General features: G+C 40.0%; 1 non-coding gene across 1 annotated transcript; it reads left to right on the forward strand.

Annotated features, from left to right (window-relative positions):
• The first annotated feature begins 6402 nt into the window (after positions 1-6402).
• Positions 6403-6509, forward strand: LOC141688579 (small nucleolar RNA R71). The gene has a single exon (XR_012562013.1). It is a non-coding gene; the product is annotated as a small nucleolar RNA R71 (small nucleolar RNA).

Below are 6509 nucleotides of genomic sequence, written 5' to 3' on the forward strand. Positions count from 1 at the left end.
TGCGAGCACGAGAACGAGTTTGCATAAACGCTTGCTAAAGTACCTGAAATACAACCGAAAAGAGTAAGTAACTACTATGTCCTAATCACTGAGTCCTAATGACCAATGATGGTAAGTACATAAACTAAACAAATACGCCGAGTCCCCGGCAGCGGCGCCAAAAACTTGTTAGGGCGAAATCACGCACTAATATTCACGCAAGTATACGCGTTCGCAAATAATATAGAATACTTTCTAGTTCGTTCCCTCAGAGACTCAGACTAAGTTTTTGTCTAATTAAACTCACTCACCAATGTATGATTACTTCTCAATGTTAAGATAATAACACTTAAAATTGTTGATTAAATATTAACTATAATTAACTACTTAATTAACCACTTAACTAACACTTCAACTTATCAATAATAAAACACTCATGAGATCACAACTTCATTATTACTTCCTTCTATAGCCATTGTTATTACCTTTAGCATGTAACAGTGATGATATTAATCGAATAATACGAAACTGATAAAAGCCAACTTTCATTGTACTAATACCATTCTACCAAGCATCCACAATTAAGATAGAAGTTGAATAGTCATCAATTATATTGAGTTCCTATATGTCTACAGAAATTGACAACACAACGATTTAAGCACAAGTTATTCCTTTTGATTACATAGGGCAAATAAAACTGTTAGAGTTACCCACTAATCATGCACAACGTACATGAACCTATGCTAGCATGGCAAGTTCTAAATCTCAAGATCCACCGTCGCTTCACAAGAGATTAACACCCTATCTTATATGTTCGCGACGCACATAAGACGAATACGCACAACCAATACTAGATATCATGCAATCATCACACACTAAAGTATTAAACAATTAACTAAAGAATTTCATAATAAATCCGTTGTAACCCCATGATCATGATTAGCCCATAATAGAACTTATCGCCATCATGGGTTCATATGAAATCATGATAAACAACACAAGAAAATAATAACTAAACTAATTATATTAAAACAGAGTACGTCACAAGAGTAAATAAGCCAAAGCAAGAAAACTAGCATCCAACGTTACAACGAAACAAGAATCACAAGAATATATGCTTCCTCTTCGCTGCAGTGTGCTAAATCGGTCTTCTTCCTTATCTCCTTCGCTTCTTGCGCCAACACAATTTAAAACATAATCTCCTTCTTATTCTCTATGAAAACGTCTCAAATCTACTTATATAATAGTCCCATAAAACTCAGATTACATAGAAGTTGGAAGCCAAACAGAAGTAGAAGTCTAAAATAATTCAGCTTTTTCCCCGACCCTGCGCGGCCGCTCAGCATTTCTGCGCGGGCGCGCAAGGCTGCTGCGCGGCCGCTCAGCATTGCTGCGCGGGCGCGCAGGACCCTACTGGAAAAATTCCCGGTTTGCTCCATTTCTTCGCCGTAATCTGCCCGTTCTCTTCCTCTCACAATGGTGAACACATGCCAAGGCTTATTCTTGATGATTCCTCCTCCGAAATGCAACTAATACCCTGAAATGCATAAACACTAGAAAAATGCATCAAATACACAAAATACTTGATTTCAAGACACCAATTTAAGCCATTTTAAGACGTTCTAAGTGGTATAAAATGCCACTTATCATCCAGTCTTTCAAGGTTTTATTCCAGCACATCCTAAATAGCATATTAGCATCAAAACAATGCTAATTCACCTGATTCACGAAGTAAAGCCTGAAATGCAAAAACACTTGAAAACACGTTAAAACACAAATAACTGGAGTATAAATACACCAACTCAAAGCTTATCAGAGCATAAATAAGTGTCATAAATGTCACTTAACAAATGCCTGGTCTGGATCATTCTCAAAAATCTCCGCCGCTCCATGTGGAAACACAATTTTGACAACAAATGGCCCTGCCCATCTGGACTTCAGTTTTCAAGGAAAAAGACGAAGACGAGAGTTGAAAAAAAGAACTTGTTACCCCGGCACAAATGATTTGAGCACTAGACCCCTATCGTGCCACCTCTTGACTTTCTCCTTATACATTTTGTTGTTCTCAAACACTTGAAGTCGGATCTTGTCGAGTTCATTCAATTGAAGCATCATTTTCTTACCAGCTACAGTCAGATCAAGGTTCAGTTTCTTCAAAACCCAATATGCCTTGTGTTCTAGCTCCACAGGCAAATGACATCCCTTACCATAAACCAACTGAAACGGTGACATGCCTAGCGGAGTACGCTTGATCTCTCTGTTAGATACCTCAGCTTGACCATTTGTCTGAGAATGGTAGACTGTAGCAATGCGATGATTTACATTATATCTCTGCATCATAGCAGTGAACTTGCGATTGCAGAAATACAATCCCTTATCATTGAATATGACTCTTGGAGTTCCAAATCTTATGAATATCTGCTTGTGAAGAAAATTGAGCACTACCTTCGCATTATTTATAGAAAAAGCCTTGATTTCGACCCATTTTGACACATAATCGACTGCCAATAAGATGTACTGATTATTACAAGATGAGACAAATGGCCCCATGAAGTCAATTCCCCCAACATCAAAGACCTCAACCTCGAGAAGCACATTAAGAGGCATCTCATCCCTCTTGGACATATTACCAACACGCTGGCAGCGATCACACTTCAAAACGAACTGATGCGCATCCTTAAACAATGTGGGCCAGAAAAATCCTGCTTGAAGGATACGAGCTCCTGTCTTTTCTCCACCATAGTGGCCTCCATAAACCGTTGAATGGCAGTCTCCCAAGATCCCCTCCGTTTTGTTGTACGATATACATCTCCTGATGATTTGGTCAGCTCCTTGCCGAAACAGAAATGGCTCATCCCACATGTACCACTTCACCTCGTGAAGAAACTTCTTCCTTTGAGCATAAGTCAAATCTGGAGGCATAATGTTGCTCACAAGATAGTTCACAATGTTTGCGAACCACGGTTCTTCTGCTTGCACCCCATACAACTGCTCGTCGGGAAAAGACTCATTTATCAATGTCTTATCCTATGAAGCTATACTTGGATCTTCTATATGAGAGAGATGATCTTTAACTTAATTCTCAGTACCTTTTCTATCCTTGATCTCCAACATAAATTCCTGAAGTAAAAGAACCCATCGAATCAATCTAGGCTTCGAGTCCTTCTTGGAGACGAGATAGCGAATAACAGCATGATCAGTGAAAACTATCACCTTCGTTCCAAGCAAATAAGATCGAAACTTCTCAAAACCATAAACAATGGCCAATAACTCTTTCTCAGTAGTAGTATAATTCAGTTGAGCACCATTGAGGGTCTTACTAGAATATTAGACCACATGAAATATATTGTTCTTCCTTTTCCCAAGAACTGCTCCAACTGTATAATCACCCACATCACAAATCATTTCAAAAGGCTCATTCCAATCATGTGCAGTTATGACATGTGCCGTGATCAAGCTCTTCTTTAAGCTCTCAAAAGCAGCTAGGCACTCATCATCAAACTTGAAAGGGACATCTTTCTCTAGAAGATTGCACAACGGCTTCGAGATTTTAGAGAAGTCGTTGATGAAACGCCGATAGAAACCCGCATGACCAGGAAAGCTGCGGATTCCCTTAATAAAAATTGGTGCAGGAAGGTTTTGAATGACCCCCACCTTGGGTTTTTCCACCTCGAGACCTTTACTAGAGACCTTGTGCCCAAGAATGATGCCCTGTTGCACCATAAAGTGACATTTCTCTCGATTGAGAACCAGATTGGTCTCAACGCACCTTTTCAGCACTAAACCAAGATTATCCAAGCATTCATCATAAGAAGTTTTAAAGACAAAAAAGTCATTCATGAACACGTCAACATTATTTCCAATCATATCAGAGAAGATAGCCATCATGCATCTCTGAAATGTGGCTGGTGCACCACATAACCCAAAAGAAACTCTTCTGAAGGCAAACGTACCAAACAGACAAGTGAAGGTAGTATTTTCTTGATCTTCGGGAGCAATGCAAATCTGATTATAACCCGAATAGCCATCCAGAAGATAGTAGTACTCATGCCCAACCAACCTGTCAAGCATCTAATCAATAAAAAGAAGAAGGAAGTGATCTTTCCATGTGGCTTTGTTCAACTTTCTGTAATCAATACAAACTCTCCACCCCGTGACTGTTCGAGTAGGAATGAGCTCATTCTTTTCATTAGCAACCACAGTGATGCCTCCTTTCTTTAGCACACACTGAACTGGGCTCACCCAAGAACTGTCAGAAATAGGATAAATGATGCCTGCATCTAGCCACTTGAGAATTCCTTCTTTACAACCTCTTTTATGATCGGATTTAGCCTTCTCTGTTGCTCAACAGTCGGCTTGCTTCCTTTCTCTAGCAGAATTTTGTGCATGCAATAAGAAGGGTTGATTCCCTTGATATCTGCTATAGTCCATCCAATTGCTGATTTGAACTCTCTCAGAATTCTCAAGAGCTTTTTCTCATCAGTACCTGAAAGGTCAGATGCAATAATAACAGGCAAATTAGATGCATCACCTAAAAATGCATACCTCAAATATTCAGGCAAAGGTTTAAGCTCGAGTGTAGGAGTTTCCTTAATAGATGGCTTGAGACGCTTTGGAGAATTTTTCAACTCTTCCAATCCCAGAGATCCAAAAGGCATATCTAGCCTTCGCTTCCAAGGAGAAGCATTGAAATACTGCAACTGTTCATCACCTTCATCATCTTCACTATCTGAACCCCCCATCAAGGCTTTCTCTAAGGCATCAGACTTTAGCATTTGATCAAGCTCTGAAGTAACCACAGATTCGACCAACTCCACCTTAAAGCACTCCTCTTCATCAGTAGGGAATTTTATGGCATTAAAAATATTGAAGGCCACATCCTGATCCTGAACTCGCATAGTGAGTTCACCTTTTTGCACATCAATCAAGGTTCGACCAGTAGCCAATAAAGGTCTTCTTAAGATTATGGAAATCTTCTTATCCTTCTCGAAATCAAGAATTACAAAGTCAGCAGGAAAGATGAGTTTGTCCACTTTGACCAAGACATCCTCCACAATGCCTCATGGATATATAATAGAACGATCGGCTAACTACAAGGACATATAAGTAGGCTTTGGATCAGGTAAACCCAACTTCTTGAAGATAGACAAAGGCATCAGATTGATGCTAGCTCCCAAATCACATAAACACTTGTCGAATGACAATTTTATGATGGTGCAAAGAATAGTGAAACTTCCAGGATCATTAAGCTTCGGAGGCAACTTCTGTTGTAGCACAACAATGCATTCCTCTGTAAGAGCAACGGTCTCTAAGTCATCGAGCTTCACTTCCTGTGAGAGAATACCTTTCATAAACTTCCCATAGCTTGGAATTTGTTCAAGAGCTTCAGCGAAAGGTATGTTGATATGAAGTTTCTTGAACACCTCTAGAAACCTAGCAAATTGCTTATCCAACTTTTGCTTCTGCAACCTCTTAGGAAAATGAGGTGGAGAATAGACCTGTGTCTCCCCTGTATTACCCTCAGGAGGAGTGTGTTCCACAGTTTTCTTCCTTGATTCCACTTCTGCTTCCTTCTACACCTCTTCTTCAGCTAAAACTTCAGATTCTGGAACTTGAGATTTTTCGGGGTTAGCAACCTTTGCAGACCTCAATGTTATTGCTTTAACTTTCTCTTTTGGTTTCCTATTGCCTGGAACTTCTATGTCACTAGGGAGTGTACCAGGCTATCGATTCAATAAAGCATTGGCAATCCACCTAATTTAATTCTTCAGAGTCTTGATAGAAACCGCTTGGCTCTTGCACATGAGCCTCAACTCCTCCAATTCATATTTTTCATTAGATTGATTTGTACTTCCATGCGGTAGTTGCTGAAGTTGGAGTTGTTGTCTTGGTGCATATTGCGGTTATTGAAAACCAGGAGGGTTGAATTGCTTTGTTGCATACTGCTGATAAGGCTGTTGCACCGTATTCTGATTGTTGCTCCAGCTGAAGTTAGGATGATTGCGGTTGTTGGGATGATAAATGGTTGGAGCTGGTTGCAGCGATCTCTGAAAGTTGCTTACATATTGAGCTGCTTGACTAGAAATAACACACTGCTCAGTTTCATGCGCACCTGCACAAAGCTCACAAACAGTTGTAATCTGATTAATTCCATAATTAGCCAAAGAATCCACCTTCATCGTCAAAGCCTGAAACTGAGCAGCTATAGCAGTAGATGTATCCACTTCCAGAACTCCTTCTACCTTGCTATGAGGCATTCTCAGAGTTGGGTTATGGTATTCATTAACAGCCATCAGATCAATCAACTTATAAGCTTCATCGTAGCTCTTAGCCCATAAGACTCCACCTGATGCTGCATCGAGCATGGGTCTAGACTATGTTCCCAAACCATTATAAAAGCAATTTATGATCATCCATTAAGGCATGCCATTATGAGGACACTTCCTAAGCATCTCCTTACAACGATCCCAAGCCTCACACAAAGATTCTCCCAATTGCTGCGCAAATTGAGTGAGAGCATTTTTGATTGC

This window comes from Apium graveolens, chromosome 9, assembly GCF_009905375.1.
Source record: "Apium graveolens cultivar Ventura chromosome 9, ASM990537v1, whole genome shotgun sequence".
Taxonomy (NCBI): domain Eukaryota; kingdom Viridiplantae; phylum Streptophyta; class Magnoliopsida; order Apiales; family Apiaceae; genus Apium; species Apium graveolens.